The following is a 19,112-nucleotide window of genomic DNA, read 5'->3' on the forward strand; positions in this document are numbered from 1 at the left end:
ACCTCGAGACACAACCCACCCCCCCACAACAACATATTCTTCCACAGACCCTCTTTTCTATGTGTTGTCACTAAACAGTCACTTGAGTGGTGTAGACCTGAGAAGAGGGGCCCTGTGACCCTGGACTCTGCGGCTCAGCTTCACACAGCATGTCCATTGTCTCCGCAAGGCCCTGGGACCCAGAGGGCAACATGTCTGCGCCACCCACTTGAGATCCGACAAACAAGAGCACCTTCCATTTTTACATGTGGCACTTGAAGCCTGCGCTTCACGAGAAGAAATCCTCTCGCCTCAGGGGTGGCCAAGCCTCTCGGGCTAAAGATGCTTATCCAAGCCTGTCCTTTTTTTTAGCTGAAAGATAATTCTCCCAAGTGCATTTAAAGGCATCTGTTCACAGCTTTTTCTCAGAAGTGCTCACTGATCACTGACAGAAAGCATGACCAATTCTTTCCAATTGAGCATAATGAGAGACAGAGAGGATTATAGCGCCATTACCATCGCACTCAGGAATAATTTGGGATGGCTGCTAGCAGAGTTACTTCAAATTAAGAGTTAATGTGGGTTTTAAAACTCAGACAAATATCCACGATCCAGGTGCAGCACATGATCATTTACGACTATAGATTCACCAGTCATTAAATGTCCATGTTTATATAGATCTTTGAGAAATGTTATAGTTTGGTGGTAGAGGCTCAACCATTTGCGCTCTATTAGCTTTAATTATCTTAGCTTGGAGCAAAGCCTGCAACACAAAAGTAACAGATGGCTCTTCTTCGGGAATATACGGCTGAACCGTGTGCTCAGACGCGAGTGTAAGCCGGTCCGAATAAGTGGAGCGAGACCTGACAACACGACGCGGGCAGCGGCAATCAGACGGCAGCCGTCCATCCACATGGGCCTCAACGCAGGAAACACTTGGCTGTTTACAGGAAGCGCACAAAAAAAAGACTGCCGTCGATGTCTGGATTCGGTCGGCGATGACGACTTTTCCTGATTCCTGAGTTTTTAATAACACATTCCAATGATAAGTGCAATGCAGATGATGGAAAAGGTGTCTTTTCCCATTTCCTCTGAGTCACGCGCCCCTTCCCAAGGAAATCAGTCAGATTGCACCGCAGACATCCTCAGCAGATGGGCTCTCAGCTGTGGCTAAATCAGCCCCCTGATATATACAGCAGTATTTACTGTATTCACAATTAATGCATTGCCTGTTTACCAGTCTATTTAAAGCGCTTGATTCGTGTAATGCTAATGACGCCTGCGGATGTTTGTTTGTATTGTTGAAGGAACAGTGGCAGGCCACCCGCCTTGTTGTTTAGAGTCCGTGCTTCCCCGTCTGTTTCCATTTCAGAGCGCCAATCAGATGCAAGCGCACCTTTATTAAAATGGAAAAACAAATCAGACCTTCATCAAGATAAGAGTCAACAGCTTGAGTCAGTGCAGAATGTCAATGTGAGACCAGGTCTGATTGCTAATTAGCTTCTCTGGAGAGATCGGCAATGAGAAAAAGTGTGTCATCTTCATTAAAGAGATTTCAAAGTCTCTCTTTTTTAATATAAGAGAGGATCTGTGTTTTGCTCGTCTGAAGTGTTAAACAAATCTGATCCTTCCCTCAGGCAGCCCGTACCTCACATAGTGAAACATCAAGAGTCAGAGGCTTGGCTGTGGCTTACCGGTACTTCATCTGCATTTAAACGCGCCGTTATCAGCCGCACTGGAGATTCAGCTGTGCGAACCCCCCCGGAAGATAGAGCAGCAGTTTTCTACCAGGGTGTGGCTCTGATTTTGTTGTGTTGCCTTAGAGAAGCCGCATATTTTCTGAAATTTCATACGTGCATGAATGCGGTTTCTGGCAATCATCAAAATGAAGCCGTGCTTCTGCCATGGCATGCATGCGTTAATTATCTGAAACATTTTCTGTGAAGCTTTTTTATTTTGCCGATGACATTAATGAGTTATTTGACTGCTTTCTTTTTGGGAGGAAGTTATGATAGACAAGAGGTCTGTTAATTTCTACGTTTGAACACCAGCTGGAGTTTATTCTTCTAACGCTAGACACAGTCGTGAACTGGGAATAATCACAAGCGCTTCATATCATAACACTGACAGCCCAGAGAGGAAAAATACATATACATCAGTTATAATATAAATACAAATTATGTTTTTTTTATCAGTCTCACCTGGTTCTTATTACAGATTTAATCTCAGTGATGACATTTTAAATCCCAAATACACAAGTAGAATAGTGCATAAATATGTAACATCTTGGACTTTCAAAGGGTTTTCTTTCTTTCTTTTTTCCCCTTGAATCAACGATTCTTACCCTGGAATTACACGCTGTGTCGCTGCACGACTCTCACTCAGTTGTGTCTAAAATTACAGCAGCATGGCTCATCGGTCTCTGAAGGATGGAAGATCTGAGAAAGACTCTTACGTGATGACAATTCAGTGCAACCACCTGGATGGGAAAAAAAGGCAACTTTATTTATTTCCAGGGACTTCTTTTCACCTCTTGTTTTATTCATCATAATATCCTTGTCAGGTGGCTTCCATTTCAGCAAGTTTACAGGAAGTGAGCACAGATTTATATTCTGTTGCACCTGCAGGACGCACATTAAAATAAAAACTGTTCACATCATGGTATAGGTCTCCAAATAATGAAATGGTCTTGTTTTTCTTTAAATCTATAGATTTGGAGAAGGGTATGATCAAACCCGAGGAGCATGAAGAAAGCACCCTCATGAGCCTGCCAGACCCAGATTCCCAATAGATATTGAAGAAGAATAAATAAGGGAAGTCTTTTGAATCGTTCTGCGCTCTCCATCGCTAATCAGCAGTAACAATCTACTGAGAGGGTTTCTCCAGGTGCAGGTGAGAGCAAACCCCCCCACCCTCCCGCATATATCACCACGAGTGTTGAGTGCCTCTTCAATACTTTAATATTCCAAGACTTGACTTTGAGTCCTCACCTTCAACATTGCCGTACTTGTTAATGTGTATTTGTATGGTATGTGCTGCAGAGAGGGGAGTTGGGGGAGGAGTGCCAGCCTTTTGCACGCTCTGATGCACCTAAAGATACTAAACTAGCCTCTCTGTTCACCATTCTTCAAGAGGCTTTTTTTTTTAGTTTTCTCGGTATGCAAAAGTTCCGATGATCATCCACCGTTCCTTTATTGTAACATGGGATCAAACAGAGTCAAAACAAGCAGAGGAGGTGTATCCAGAGTGGGTAACAGCTCCCATCTACTAATATTGTTGCTGTTATCAGAGGCTTAATCTGAATGAGGAACGCTGCCTAGTTTGGAAACGGCTGATTTGTTCCTAATAGATGCGTCTTATTTTTTTTTTAAGAGCTTGAGCATGCTGTATCTTGGTCTCGCTGGCATGTTTTTTTTCCCCCTCCTGTTGGAGAAGACAGACTTTTAAAACATCTGAAATGATTTCAAAAATCACGATGCTGGCGTGTGTATGGAAGGAGCTGAAGAGCAGCGGCTGCCGGGAGTCCAGCTTTCTATACTACTCGCTCATTTCTGAGGTTGTTGGATATTTATACTATTATACTAACAGAGTTTTTCCTTCAATAAGAGGTTTGCAATCCCCCCCCCAAAATAGCGCAAACTCTCAAAGCCGTTTGCGATAGAAACATGCTTTCATTTGCTTAACTGTGTGTTAAATTTTTCCTCCTGATGATCCTTTTCGTGTTTGTCGCCACTTTCCTCAAACACAATAACTCCCAAGCAAATCAAACATCATGCTTTCTCCAAAACTTCCACCTACAGAGAACCCAGGGTCGCCCATTAAGAGCTCCATTTTCAAGATTTTAGGGTTTCCAGCTGCAGGTGGGTGGGGGGGGGGGGGGGGGGGGCAATGAAGGACAGAAAATAATCATTTTCTACCCTAACTTAAAGAAAACCCAAATTCTATTTGTAAGCAAACTTGAGACCACAATGATAATTTAATTGCCAGCATTTCAAGCTCCTCCTGACCGAGACAAACTGAAGAGGACGCCATTTGTGAATGACCCCGACGACCTGTAAGAAAATAGTGAAGATGTTCTGCAAGTGTCTGCGTAGGTGGAGGATGCACTGAAATGAGTAAAGCAGATTTGGGGAGGGTCGTTCCACTGGACCTTTTCAGGGCACGGCCGTTTCTACAAGCTGGCCCGCACATGGTTTCTGCCTTCCCCAGTTTATCTTTGGGTCCGCAGGCCCAACTTTATTTGACCTTTGCCTGCGCAGTTTTCACGAGATGCCTGTTTTTAATCGGAAAACACGGAACGGCACCAGGTCAAAGATCTGGTGATGTCAGTGCTTAGAATAATGAAATGCCAAACAATGAACTAAATACCACTAGAACCTGCTAATCTTGAAGTTGAACTCCAAATTGCCATCATCCACATTGTATTTATACCACTTCTGATGAAGTAATACTTCTTCATAAAAGTCTGGTTTACTGGCAGTTATGATAATACATTTTGAATATGCTGAATTGTGTCTTGTACGTTTTTGTCATGGGCTTTTACTGAAATAAAGTAAAAAGGAAACAATCTTTCTTAGTAATGTAGTAAGAGTAACATTGTAGTGCTTCTTAAAGATGGTAGAAATACGCCTTTAATTAAATGTCGGCTATAAAAACACTTTCCTGACTGACTCTTTCTGTTTAGTTAGACTAACTTAAAGAACAATGGAAACTCAGGTGATGTTTTGAAAGCCACTTTTCTTTCTTTTTTTTGCGGCTGATCTATCAGCGAAATCTCTCTTTGATGTCTTGTCACCGTCTGCATTAAGGATTCCCTTTCTTTCCGAGAAGTCTCCACGATCCACTTCAAAATGTTCCCTTTTTATTTTTGGTGATATGTGCAATCACGGTAAATTATTCATGGCACCACAGACTATAAAGTTTAAACCCGATCTGGTGACTATTTCCCCAGCTGCTGTTCTGATGAACAAAAAAGAGGAACAGGGCAAGAAAAGGCGACTTCATTAATGACACATAATGTTTTATGGTGTACTTGGAACTTCAAGTATCCTGAGCATAATTTGTTTCTGTTTTATGTGAGCCACCCTGGTCCCCACCTGCCTCGGTTGGGGTAGATGAAGGCCATTTCTCGACATGAGCTTTGAGACCCATTAAACAGCCTTTTATACGTAGCCCAATGAAATGCAGATGGAGAGCACCTGACAACCGAGCTCAAGCTCATATTCCGCTTTGCTCCCTTTTGTCTTCTATTTGTTTAGCATGCCTGATACATATAGGGCATGCTATTTATAGATGGCATGGAGAGATCACCCGAAAAAGCGTTATTGATGCTTCTTCTCCAATAAAGTCGACATTCCATTCAACGAGAAAGAGGAAGAAATATGGTTGCGTCTTTGTGTTGTGGCCATTTGAAAGAACTTAAATACGACAGTGAAAAGAGTTTAAAAGAAGAAAAGAGTCAAGACGAGACAAACAAAGAGGGAAATGGAGTCAGCGAAGGATATGGCGCCCTTTGTACTTCTGGCGTGCTGGCAGCACTTGATGAATGGACGTCTCTGAAGGAACCTTGTCTTCTCGCGGTGCACGCCTGACCTCTTCTAGTTACGTAGCAACTGTGTCGGGAATTCATTTCACGTAATTCTTTTTATCAATGAATAAAAAAAAGTCACAAATCCAAAGCAGATGTGTTCTCCGGAAAAGAAGGATAACATTTGCTTAACTCTCTCGCTCTTAATTCTTCATCTCAAGTTTGGGGTCAATTGAACAGTTCCTGCCATTTGGCTTTACTAAGTGCCAAGCAGAGTTTTTCTGGCATGAGATCTGACACGGCCCAAAACATGACAAATGGCTTCATGTAAACTTTCCCCGCCGACACACAGAATGCATCACAATGATCCACTACAGCACATCAACACTTAGAGGCTGGAGAGCCTTTCACACCGCAGCTAATCCTTTAATGCCGTCAACATGAAGCGACACACAATGAACGCATTTTCACCGTAAAAATCACTAAAACATTTCTTGAAGCTTTATCTTTGAAAAGTAATCTCTAAAATATCGGCTGATATTATTCTGACTAAAGTTGTTTAAGTAATTCTTACTTCGATAAGAATATGATGCAAAAGACACAAGCAAAAGAGGAAATAGAAAGTGAAGTCAAGTTTGGTGAATAGACTCCTGAAAAGTGACCAGTAGATTTAAATGAAAGCATTTCTACGATGCTCATTTGGCTTGTTCAAGCTATAAAGAGTTGAGGGTGTGACTCTGATGACTTAAAGAAGACATGTTTTGGCTTTGTTTTCTATTGACGCCTCTTTGTCCTAATTTCTGCTGCTGGAGACATCCAACATTCCCTTCACTCCATTGCCGCACACCACGAGCTCAACATACGAACCCACAGACCTCGCATTATCGTAGAAAGATGATAGACGCAGACGGACGAACGTCTGATCACCACTCCTGCTGTGAGGGTGTGTGAAGAATGTTGCCTTCCTTGTCCTGAAGTTTTCATGATCGAACTAGTCAATCTGTCCTCCTGCTTTATCTGGACCTTGTCCTCACTCTGAGCCGCTTCAGGTCAGATAAGTCTGGTATGTGTGAGCCCACAGTGCTAAGACAGCAAGGCATCTGTTTGATATTTTGGTGATGAGAATTGGTAAGGGTTAGTATTATACACAAATACCAGTAGAAAAATAATGAAAGAAATCCCCCAGTATGTCTTGTGTGACAAATGAGTTCCATTTTCTGGTTTTGTGACACATTAGCGACCTGAATTAAGTATCTCTCCTGCTCCGTCTCACTTGGCAGCCGTTGCGGCGCGTCTCTACGGTTTGCTGGAATGTTTTGCCTTTTGCGTTTTACATGAAGGAAATTGGTCTGATCTGTTTTCTGCAGATGTTAATTCACTGTGACACAGCCTCAGAAAAAGTCCAAGAGAGCCAGCTCCCACTGCGGTTTCACTTTGTAAATTAATTGATTTATTTGTCTTGGGACGATTGCGTGCATCATATATTCAGAGCAATCAAATCAGCAATTATGTACTTTCAAATGTCATGTTTGTGCCCAGCTGTGACGAGCTAAACTGTTCTCAAGAGACATGTGTTTGGCGTCTTCTGAGGAAAAAGGCTGTTTTTCTGGCATCATAACTAAAGATAATGTAAAACAATCATTTGTTGGTGCCGTAGAACCACATATTGTTATTATCACTAAGTAATTACTCATGTATTTTATGATCAAGTTCACATACTCCCTCAATCTGCTCTTCAAATGGAGTAAATAAAGTACACTTTTATTCGAGCAGCAATGAAGTGCAAATACCCGAGGATTAAATATAATGTATATTCAAAGTACAGTTTCTTTACACTTCAGCACATCTGATTGTAATAAAACACAAGTACTGTACATAAAAGCTTCACGAGAAAATAAATGATGAAGTAGACTCCCGCCGTTCTAGTGTCTGTTGGTGGGGAATCTGCAAATGTTCTCCTTTAACGTTAAAACCAGGCAACCTGCAGAATATTTGATAGTTAATGATGTCATTTTTGTGCCACACCAACACATGCAAGAGGATGCACATGCGCTCAGACCACGATATCAGAAATGTGTGGCACATGCAAGCTGTAATGCATTAACAAAACAAAAACAGGTAAGGGTAAGTAAGCCTTGCTACCATTGACCAATAAGGGTGTAGAAATCACCTTTTTAAGAGCCATAATATAGAATTAGTACTCAAGTAAATATACTTGATACTATTTATGTATTTCTTAAAGCTGCCTTGTGCAGTTTTTAATTTGCCACGGTGCAATATTTTAATGAGCAGGTCTCTATTTTGTTTGCATGATGCATGATGATAACCATTCATGTGAGTAATTTACGCAACATAAACTGCATCATTTGACACTCTTGCACTGATCAGCTGTTTTATACAACAACAAAAAAATGTGTTTTAGTCATAAGCCGTATAGCCTACATTCTAATCTGTTCACAAAAACCCTTCACAGATATAAGTTTATATAAAATAATCTGTTCGTAAATGTGTCAGGCCTAAAATTATTCACAGATGCCTGTTAAATTTCCTTCTATCTTTATTGCCGATGATCAATAGACATTCCCGCTGTTTAATTGTATGTTTTATTCCACTTTAAGTGAATACGGAATGGAATGCATTGGCCGGAGGGCGAACAATGATGGGGGTGGGCGGACAAAACTTTGGTGTGGGCCATCTGTGTGCTATTTAGTCCAGTCCCAGCAGTCACGGCTGTGTAATTCAAAAACTGTCAGGGAGTGTCATTAGGTGCAGCCATTTAAAAGCTTCAGATTTCATTAGCCACAGGAAGGGCCACATTACCCTCAGGATTAATGTCAGCTTTCGTGGTTCAATGCTACCAGCAAGGACTGCATTAATGTGACTGGGTTGACCCTCCTGTTTAAATACACTCTAACTCATTAAGCATTATGTAGACCAAGGGCAGCCCATTAAGAGCCAGTGAATTATGGACATTTTATATAAGCATCATTCTTTTAGCACCTCATTCACAAAAAAGAAAAAAAAAAAAGCCCACCGCTTCGTGCATTGCAATTCACACTCGGAGTGCTAAATCTTGCTAAGCGTGAAAGACAAATATTTTGTCTATACTCTTAAAGGCAGCATTGCTTCCAGCGTTGCATCATCGCATCGGCTCGTCAGTGTTTTGATGATGTGGAGTGGGCGGAGCCTGCTGTCAGGAAGCGGGAGCCACAAGCTCGCTATCGAGAAGGAACACTTATCGTGCTGAATCACATTGTTGTGAGAAAATAAGGATGAGCTGAGTCATTGAGCTTCTCATTTTAAATAGCCAGCATGGATCGTCCAATCATCTGCTTCCATTCTTGCGATGACTACAGATGGGGAAGTGCATAGATGGTAAAAGCATCTGGAATTACAACATTTTCATTTGTTAAAATAGTTTGTTTTTTTACAACCAACATGAAAATGTCAGCACTGGTGAGGGAAACTAGACTTAATCGAGCAATGCGCACGACTCATTGTAAATTCACTACATCATTTTGACATCTTTCCAAGGCTGAAGTTTGTGGACGTAATAAGTTTTTTTTTCCTCCTGAGGGGCAGGGGCACTGTTTGTCGGAGGGTCATGGAGCCTCTGTGTTTCATCACTCACCCATTCATCACAATGTCACCCGAGCGCCTGCATGTCAGGACTCTCAGCGTGCTTTACCAGGTGTGTGAGGGGATCTGAATTTTTGGGGCTCTTAATCTGGAAATGATCCCAACTAGCCATGATTCATGGTTGTCATACCATACAAGTTGCACTGCAGAAGCAGCATCTCAAGGATGGAAATGTATACTCGCACTCATGAGAGCAACACCAGCACCTATGGGATCTGTTTCCTCTAAAGAGCAGAGGCCTCCACTCACTTTACAGAGGCTTGACACATCTCAAGAGGCAGAATAATACAAATGTTCAAAAGCCAGGTTATGCTCAAATCCCTTTCATCTTTTGCCTTCACACGAAATCTGCAGACTGTTTCCTGCGTCAGCCAGATGGAGTTAGACGTCCGTGGCGAGGCTGCAGTGCTGTCATACCGCTGACATGGCACTGAATCCATTGTTTGCAATTAACACTTTGTTAATGCTCTCACTTTGGTACCCAGTGGGCTCTGAGGTAAGCACATAATCTTTAAAGTGGGATTGGGGCATCGCTGTATAATGCCCTTTATTACTCAAGTGCAGTCCATTCAATATCTCTGTCAAAGCAGGGGAAGTTAGAGAGATATAAAGTCAAAATCTGCTCAAGAAAGGTCTTAAAAATATTAAAAGCTTGATGTACTGTCAGCCAAGAAAGGTTAGGAGTGAAAGAACTGGTTAGTTCGCTCATTTATCTGGACATATTTTAGTTTTATTACCCAGCAACAACTTTCTCAGAGGATACATTCCAGCCTGTGGACCAATCAACCATCAGGGAGGAGAACCTTGATTATCAGACAGAAGTAAAGGAGTACTTTATAACACAGTTATTACTTCATTGGGTTGATATGGGAATGGAGAGCTGTAGATGAGACCGGTGATTGGATTGAGTAAACATTACACATGACTACACTTTAGGGCAGAACGGCAGAGAAAAGGAAAGGGACGTGGAAGCATGTGGGTTAGCTCTTAGGTTGTGCATCATTGATGAATGAGATGTGATGGATCTGACTCCTCTCATCAGGACTGTACCAGTTTGGTTCACCTGCTCCACTCACTAAATATTTCTGATGCTGTTTTGATAGTTTTTCTTTCATTCAGGAACACCAACATATAAATGAGATCTTTTTTTTTATCATCTACGGTAGTTCCCTGCATTAGAATCATATTTGTACATTTAATTATGTGCAGTCCTGCTATGCCATATCTACTAACTTTTGTATTATAATTTATTTGTGTTTCAGAAGTAAACTTAGTAAGTCACTCTGAGGATCTTACAGGTTGTAGCTGGAACTCCTTCCGGGTAGTGGGCATATTTATTTTATGCATAACTCCCTTGGTATTGGCAGATAATCTGAATAAAATGAACAGAAATAATGTGTGTTGTTTTGGTTTTCTTGGAATGCATTTTACTCCTAAATGTGAAAAGACAATGTTGTAAATAAAAAAAGGACCTACCCAGTACGTAAAATAAGAAATGATTACTTCTGCCTGTCTTAAGGTGTTGCCAAGTAATGCACTGCGAGAAAGGAAAAAGTCCGAGTGATGACTCGACTTAAGTGTGAAGCGCTTATTGAGTTTTCCATAGGAAGCCTCCCCAGTGCATCATTCAGGGCTGTGCTGCAGCCAGTCACTGCAGTCTCCAATTACTGACCAAGTCCCACTCGACTGGCTTCCAACTGTTAACAGCTAATTAGAAAGAGGGACAGAAATAAGAGGAGCAAAGATGGAAACGAAAGTTTTTTATAAAACAAGATAAAAGTTGTTTTATAAAAAGTGGTTTCCTGGAAACGTGCATTAAAAACAGAAATGATGCAGCACATATAAACTAAAGGGACAAATGTACCGGAGATAAAGATGTCATGTATGGTTCTGAAAGATCTACGGAGAATTCTAGTCTGAAAAACTGAGACATGTTAAAATGAAAATGTGTAGGAAAGCAAACATCAAGCATAGTATAACAAAAAGATTTGCTCCCCAGAGGGAGAGATAGGCAGGTCTTTGTTCATGTGCTGGATGTGTTCCAAACTCCTATACTTCATAAGATGCTCCTCGATAATCCATCCGTGAGCTGCTGATTTACAACCTGCGTTAAAGTTTGGGCGGAGCTTCCTGAGCAGAACGTTTCAAGAGACCAAGAGTGATGGGAAAATAACACCCAAAATGATATGATTCAAAAATCGGAATATGAGTTTGGCATTCGTGTGCAGGTATTGGTCAACATTGCAATTACTAAGAAGAATTCCAAGAGGGTTAAAATAACAACAGCTGCATTCACGGTGATAGCGGGACGTCGGTGTAACATTTTGCTCATAGAGTACGTGCAGAGATATGTGTGCTTCGCGCTGTTGCACAAACGAGAGCAGTTGGTAAGATGATACTTCCTGTTGGAGTCCCAGAGCTGGATCGAGGCATTAAAGCACAGTTGTGCCAAAAAAATAACATAAAAAATGGGATGAAAAAATGATACACGAGCTGCAAACAAAACGAATTATCTCCAAGGTCACAGGCCAAGAGCAGCTCCCCGCTGTAAGAGAAAACAGACGGCTGTCATCTTTTTCATGTGTCACTGAACACTTCCAGGGGATCCCAGGGTTCTTAAGCCCAGAACCTATTTTTGTTCTTCTGCTGTTTTGACATAATATTGTGTTTCCCAAGACGGGAGCTTGGACACTCTGGAGGGTGAGAGAGATGGGTAAGAGTGAATGTGTCATGTTTTGACATTGAAGTGAGATTCTCTGTCCCCCCCCCCCCTGTGAGCAGACACACATTAAACCAAGCAGGAGATCAGGGGAGCAGGAAGGCAGATGAGAGCGGTGCCTGCGTTCACTTCAACATGGGCCGTAAGAGGCAGGAAGGACAGCTGCTTCACTCATCACTGCTTTGTGGGCTTTCAAATCCCCCAGAGACCGATTGATTCTGTTGGAGAGCCGCTGCGTGTTGTTCAGTAAGTGGTCAAATTAGTTACTAAACAAACAAACAAAAAGTATTTTATTCACCAAGTCCTGTCCCCTTTAAGCTTCCGGTTCTCACGCGGAGCATCCGTGTAATCAAAGTGCTGTGTGACAAAGTGCAGTTGATGGTTTTCAGTTTGATCTTACAGTCCTTCCACTCCTGAAGTTATTTATTAACACTCTCCGTACCGTTTTTCTGCCTTTGTGATTGCCCTGATTACTTTCACCTGCTGCTCGTTAGTTTGCTCAGGTGTATTGAGTCTGAGCTCCGAGGGGCGGAGCCAGCAGGTCACTGGCCCCAGCTGAAATCTGATTGGCCCCTGTGTTAGATTTTCATGCTTATGAGTTTTGATGCTAATATGTGGCAAATGTTAATTCCAATATGTCTCCAGTGATGTTAATTCCCTTTGTAGTTTATCAACTCCAGATACCACTGTCAATAGCTTTACAAAAAAAGCTATTAATTTGACTTCTTTTTTGGGGGGGGGGGATCTCCTTTTTAAAATGTCCCTCCAGGATAAATATATTTACAAACTCAGTATTTATGTGCAAATGAACAGAAACAGATATTTTTGGAAACAATGATGCCGAGACGAGAGCGTTTACTTTAAGACTGGCCCTGATGTGACTCCTTTATGGAAGAAAAACAAAGACATTAACCTCAACTACTTGTGGTTATTTAACATGGTAAATGAGTTACAGGCTGTGTTGACCTCAGTGTCTATGTTTGCAGTTGTTGTGCACCTAAGTTCAACATTTTACAATGACACAACTGCGTGTGCAGAAGGTAAACTGATGTTTGAGCTCTGATACAGTTCCTGTGTGCAGCATGATCCTGTTCTGTGAGGCAACTGGGAAGAACCAGTATCTGGAATAATGACACAATTAAGTTGTGGTTGCAGAGGAATGGTGAGGAAACCTGTCCAGATCGGCCTTGATCAACCTCAGTGAATGACTTCGCTCAAGCGCCGCACAATAAACTTAGACAGTAAATGCATACAAGAATAAACATCAGTTTGAAATTTTAACTCTTGTTTTGGAAGTAATTTAATTTGAGGGGATGAATGTTATATTGTATGAAACACTGGACCTGTAATCTAATAATTGCAACATGCCTGTTGTGCATGAAAGGTCATTCGATATACTTTTGCAGGCGTCTTAGTGTGGAATGAGGTTATTTCTGAGCATTTGCCAGGATGGAGAGCCTTTCTGATTTAAAGCACTGTTTCCACCCCATGTATGTGATCAGGGCTTTTTATCTTCAAGGCCACAAAATAATTTAGATAGCCAATTAAATACAAGTTGGTCTGAGTTGGGTCACTATTATAGGGAGTAAGATAAACCAAAGATAAACTATCTTACCAACTCCTTCCTAATTGTTCATGATTGCTAAGGCGGTCGTTCAGTCAAGGTATTTTGCAACCTTTTGTAAAATTAGATTTTGAGTTTTTACAGGCTTAATAAACTATTATATAAATACAAACACAATAATATATATTTTCCTGTGAATATGAATTTTTAGCAAAAATCCCTTGCTGTAACAATCAAACTTCAGCTTTTATCCCCATCGTTGACATTTACATCCTATGCATCAACAGCTAATGTTTCATCTCAGCAAAGTTATCTCCAAAAAGCATTGCGTCAGAGCCGCTTGTGGGAAGATGACACACTTTCTACTTCTCAGACTGGATTCTTGCTCGCTTATCATCCCTCGGTTCTGCTCTTTACACAGTGGAAGACCTGCAGTGTTTCACTCCCACCTGACTTGGTGACATTTTGATGAATCTTCCTCATCTTCCTGTATATATCTCACTCTCCGTAAAAGCTTAATTGGTTCCTACATTTCCCATGCTTATTATTTGAACGATAAGAGAATCTTAGCTTTTATAAAGGGAAATGAAGCAAATTGTGATTTTTTTTTTCTTTTTTTTATCTGAATGTCTTCATGCCAGATACGTGTTGAGAGAATACCGTAGGCCCTGAATAATCTCTCTGGGGTTTGCATCCTTTAAGGACAGGCTGCAAGCCAAAAATGAGTTTGACTGACCTGTTGAGGTTGCTGCTCTATTGTCAGTGCAATCTCTCCTGGATAAAAACATCTTATTGGCTTCTCACGCATGGCTAACTCAGAACCTCAGAACTCACTACAAATCTGTCTCTGTGTGTGTGTGTGTGTGTGTGTGTGATGGCATGGCAGACGAGGGAGTGATGGACTACGGGTGACATACGACCCCTGAAGCAGCCAAGGATTAATGGCTCAATAGGCGGGCTCCTCCAGAGGGATGTGAACGAGTGGTAATGTCTTCCACCATCCTCAGCGCATCCATCCATCTGGATTCACGCTCTCCTGCCGCTGGAGATTCCAGATGTGGAGCCACTTGTGGGAAAAAGGCACATTGGTTTACTGACAGAGGCAGAGAGGATTATTCTCGACTCAATACTTTGCTGACATTTTACGAAACTGGAACAACACCTTTTGGTCAAGGGCACCTTTGGTGGTCTGAGTGGGAGCGGGGTTTCAGGCGAGGACTGCGTCACCGGTGGTGTGATTGTTTACCCCTGGGAGGAGAGAGATGTGAGACACCACAGGGACTCCAGTCAATGTCAAGAGGAAAATAAAACACGTTATTGATGGAAGCTGTGGAACTTAAAAACCAAAACAGTAATCTGAAAAGAGCCGAAATACGCCATGGAGATGAGAGATCCTTCTTTTTGGGTTCTTCACTATGGTCAGTTTAACATACTGTATATTAGCATTTTTAAAATATAAATATTTGATATGCATTTAAACCTTTAATATAATAATACAAATTCAATACAAACAACACACATACATGCTTTAAAGATAATATCATGCAATGCATCACACTTAAAAGGCCTTTTATGGTACTAGTTGCAATAAGCCTTTGCTCCTCTTGTGCACAACTTGATCCTGAATTTCATTATCAAATGGAGGCTTATTTTGCTTAAATCTCTTTTTAAAACATTGTAATCTTTAAATAATCTGAAGTATTTTAGCATTTATAATTGGTCTTAATCCAAAGACTAATTGATCCTTCTTTAATTAGTTAATTGCTTTAATTGTTTAAATCCGGACATCAAATAAGCAGACTTGACTTCCTTCTCTGGATCTTCAAGAACTCACTGGCTCAACGGTCATATGTCCCGCTGTCTTGAATCCAAAATGCCCCTCAGATCTGCTCAGCCCACTTAAAGAATCGGTGGAAATGAACTCATTTTAAAGTACAAGCCTATGTTTTGTCTAATGGGTCTCAGCTGTCCGGTCAGTTTCACTCATGTGTGTCTCCTAATCTGATGGTGGCTCTGTGAGGATAAGGGGGGGATTTCAGAGCTGATACAAGCAGACAGATAGCAAAGTGTGCGGCGGAGGCCTAGCGCAGTGCTGTCAAGGAGGGTAACAGTGTCATTCCCTGCCATCTGTTTCACAGGCGGAGGTCCAACAGCTATGCTGAATGCACAGGCATGACGGCGCAAGAAGCAGCCATTGTGGAATTTGATATTACATAGCAGCATGGATTGCATCTCCTTCCGGTTTAATTTTGTTCAGGACATGCACGTATTTATATTTAAATTTAAAAAAAGCTCCTGCAAACTTTTGATTTTGTCTGAGTCACAGTCGCGTCTCGAAGAATAAGCACCGACACAGTCGCAGTCTGCGATGGAGTGCAGACAGCGATGGAGTGCAGACAGCGATGGAGTGCAGACTGCGATGGAGTGCAGACAGCGAGGGAACGAGTAGTGCAATAGTGTGTTTTCTCCTTGCAGGTCAATCTGTGTGAATTTCCCATGAAAGGTTATTACTTTCCTCCGCAAACACATGCAGGACGGTAGCACCGTCAGGGTTCGGTGACACAAAAGGTGCCATAAATGGCATATCATTTTCAGTTTGAGTACCAAACAACAAAGGAATGTTACGAAAGCAGTGGGGTCTAGTCCCTCAACCTTTTATGAGGAGGACACACAAAGGCCCGGATCATTCTTCCTCTCTGCCTCTGCTGTCACCCAAAGGAAAAGTGAGCACGCCGTAAATCACCTTGGCAGCTCTGTGTTTTGAGGCGGCAGATTGCCCATGGCCGGTGTCGTTTTATAGGTTGTTATTTTCCATCCATGTTTTAGTTCTGATGTGTTTCCTGGTGAAGTGATGAATCAAAGTAGGGATGAATGTCGCGAATACAGAAAGGCGGCCTGGAGTTTGTGGGAACCTGAGTTCTACCTTTGTCCAGAGTCTGAACCTCATGGAATTCTGCTAATTCCTTTAGTATGGAAAGTGGAGGCTTTATTGCATTATTTGAGGATGTGAACCTGAATGTTAACTTGCATTAAACTGGGCTTTATATACAATGAATTACTTTGTGTGAAGTATCATGCATGGGAATTATTTTAAAAAACATTTTATGTGGTTTGGACCCAAACCACAAAATTCTGGTCAATATTCTGTGTGCCAAACTAGAACCAGAAATAAACTGAAAAATTTGGGTTAAAAGGGATTTTCAGATCAGATCTCTCAATTTCGTTCACGCGTGCGTGTTAAGCTTTTCCGTTTTATTCTGTCCCAAAACATTTGGACACCGAGATGACATTTAATAATTGAGCTCATGCATGCTTACGTAAATCTGCACAAATCGTATGCTGCAGAAACGTAGAGCTGGATTATTTTTCCCCAATGTCCTTTGTTGGAAGAAAAAGGTGTTGACTGACAGCTGAGCTCCGAGACCCCACTCAGCCAGGGTTCATTGCGGATTCCTGGCTAATGAGGTCGACTACAGGGATTATAATCAGGCAGGGAATATTAGCGTTCTCATGTGTCAGTCAAAGAGGGAAAACCTCCCAGTGTTGCAATGTCAAAGCCGGCTCCTCAGCTTCCGTTTGGTTCCTATTTACCATAGAACAACACAGAGTCATGTCACAGCTTCCCCTGGGTGGTTTTAAGACATATAAAGTCTGTGACTGTTCAAGGGTGGAGGAGTTACGGTGGGAATTCTCACCATGGGTCCAATTCTAAGCCCCCCAGTGGACTCCAAAAGGTACAAATTATCTCCTGTCGGCTTTTTGGCAGTAAAATGTGGTCATTTTAACCTTGGAGTCTTTAACCTCTCGGTAATCATTCAACGAAAGCTTGACCTGAAGCTGGGGCAGAATCCATGCTATGCACTGAAACGTATTAATCGGCATCACGTTTGACCCCCTCTCACCTCGATGGCACTCACCGCTCCCTCCCTGCTCAGGCTACGTTAAAGAGCGAAACAGAGTATGAGATGAGAGACGGAAAGAAAACATTTAGGTAAAAAAAAACAAAGACCAACGTGACATATGGAAGCCATCAGAGGCCTGGACTCCCATCTGCGTCGGCCCGCATGGCCTGCTGGCACCCACCGGTCACTGTGCAGGATGGGAATAATCCAGGACAGAGTCAGAATCCCTTGAGCAAAAGGCTTCAGTGTTGGGGGGGGGGGATGTGCTGCATATGGGAGGGGGGGGTTCCTGTAGAAAGCAGGTGTCTGACAGCTCAACGGGGTTCAGATGGGTTTAGTAGGGTTCCGTTTATCACTTTATCCGCCTGCAGCAAATACCCTGAACACGAATGAAACGCTCCAACATATCGGCCTGCAACAAAGGTAAATGTAAGTGACACGTTGCTTCGCCATGAAATCTAAACAGTTTATAATTCGAAGCAAATGAGCGTTTCCTGTCCCGCTGTCAGCGCCGTGCATCTGACTCCTTTCTGTTTAGATTGCAGCAGCAGTTTTTTTGGCAAATGTTACAAATCGGAATAAAAGAAATGAAAAGGATAATTGGAAAAGTACATTGGCTTGTAAATGGTGTCGTCAAACTTGCCCAAAGGAGAGAAATATATTGTGTTTTTGTAAACCTCGGAGTCAAACGCGGGCTATAATTTTGGAGTTTGAGATTTGGATCCAAGCTTTACTGCAGATCTAATGAGAAAGTTGAATGACAACGGTTTTTCTCCCTTGAAAAACAAAGGTAACATCGATCAGTGCAAGATAAATTTAATCCTTGTATAGTTTTTTAAGGTGTTTCTTTTCACATATCCCCCTCACCTAAACATGTTCTCCTTTGCTGGCCTTTACAACCTGCTGGTCCATTTCTGCCATTCAAAAGATATATTGTAAAGCAGTAAATTTTTTATCACCCCCTTTCAGAAGATCCCCGCTGGCAGGCTGAGGAGCTCTATCAATCTGTGAGCGAATGCCCCTCAGCATTTTCCTGGGCATGCGCCTCATGCACACGGTAAAACACAGGATTCAAGGACCTGAAACACACAGCACACACTCGTCATAGTAAAAAAAAATGAGCTTCACAATTTGGATTTCAAGCAGCAAAATAAATGCAACATCTGATGGCTTGTGACAGTCCGTTCAGGTCTCTAGGGTCCTCCGCCCCCTAAGATCAGGGCTGCCCTGAGGCCACGGAGGGCAGGACCCTTCAGATTTAACACCTCACAGTAACAAACACCTGGAATTTATTAGCGATCGAGCCCCGGTGGCTGCATGCTGGTAAAAAGTCTCGGCCTTTGTCTTGAACAGAGCGGAGAAGTCGTAACTCTCAGTCTGTTTCCTTTTTTTATGCTCTACCTGCATTTCATCGGCCTCCCTGCTGCTCGTCCATCTTCAGAGGTCTTGTGGCGAGCGGGGGGGGGGGGGGCTTTTCAAGCTTGACTAATGTGGTTCAGATAGCGTGCAGGATGACGACGGGGAAAGAGCCTTGATCTGGGCCATACCACGTTGGCTGTGGCGTCTTTAATTCAGCCTTTTCTACGTTGCTTTTTTTCATTCTTCGCTGCTGCTCCCCTTCAGCGCCTCAGTCAAATGGAAGAGCAGCTGCTTGACCTCTTCACTGGTTACTGTTAGTTCGGATCCTCTGGAAAGAGGATCATGCCGAGGCCATCTGCAATAGAATCAGTGCCGTCAACAGCTCTTGCTTCACATCCCCGCCTCGCGTCTTTCTCTTATCAG

The sequence above is a fragment of the Brachionichthys hirsutus genome, chromosome 6 (assembly GCF_040956055.1).
Source record: "Brachionichthys hirsutus isolate HB-005 chromosome 6, CSIRO-AGI_Bhir_v1, whole genome shotgun sequence".
Lineage (NCBI taxonomy): Eukaryota > Metazoa > Chordata > Actinopteri > Lophiiformes > Brachionichthyidae > Brachionichthys > Brachionichthys hirsutus.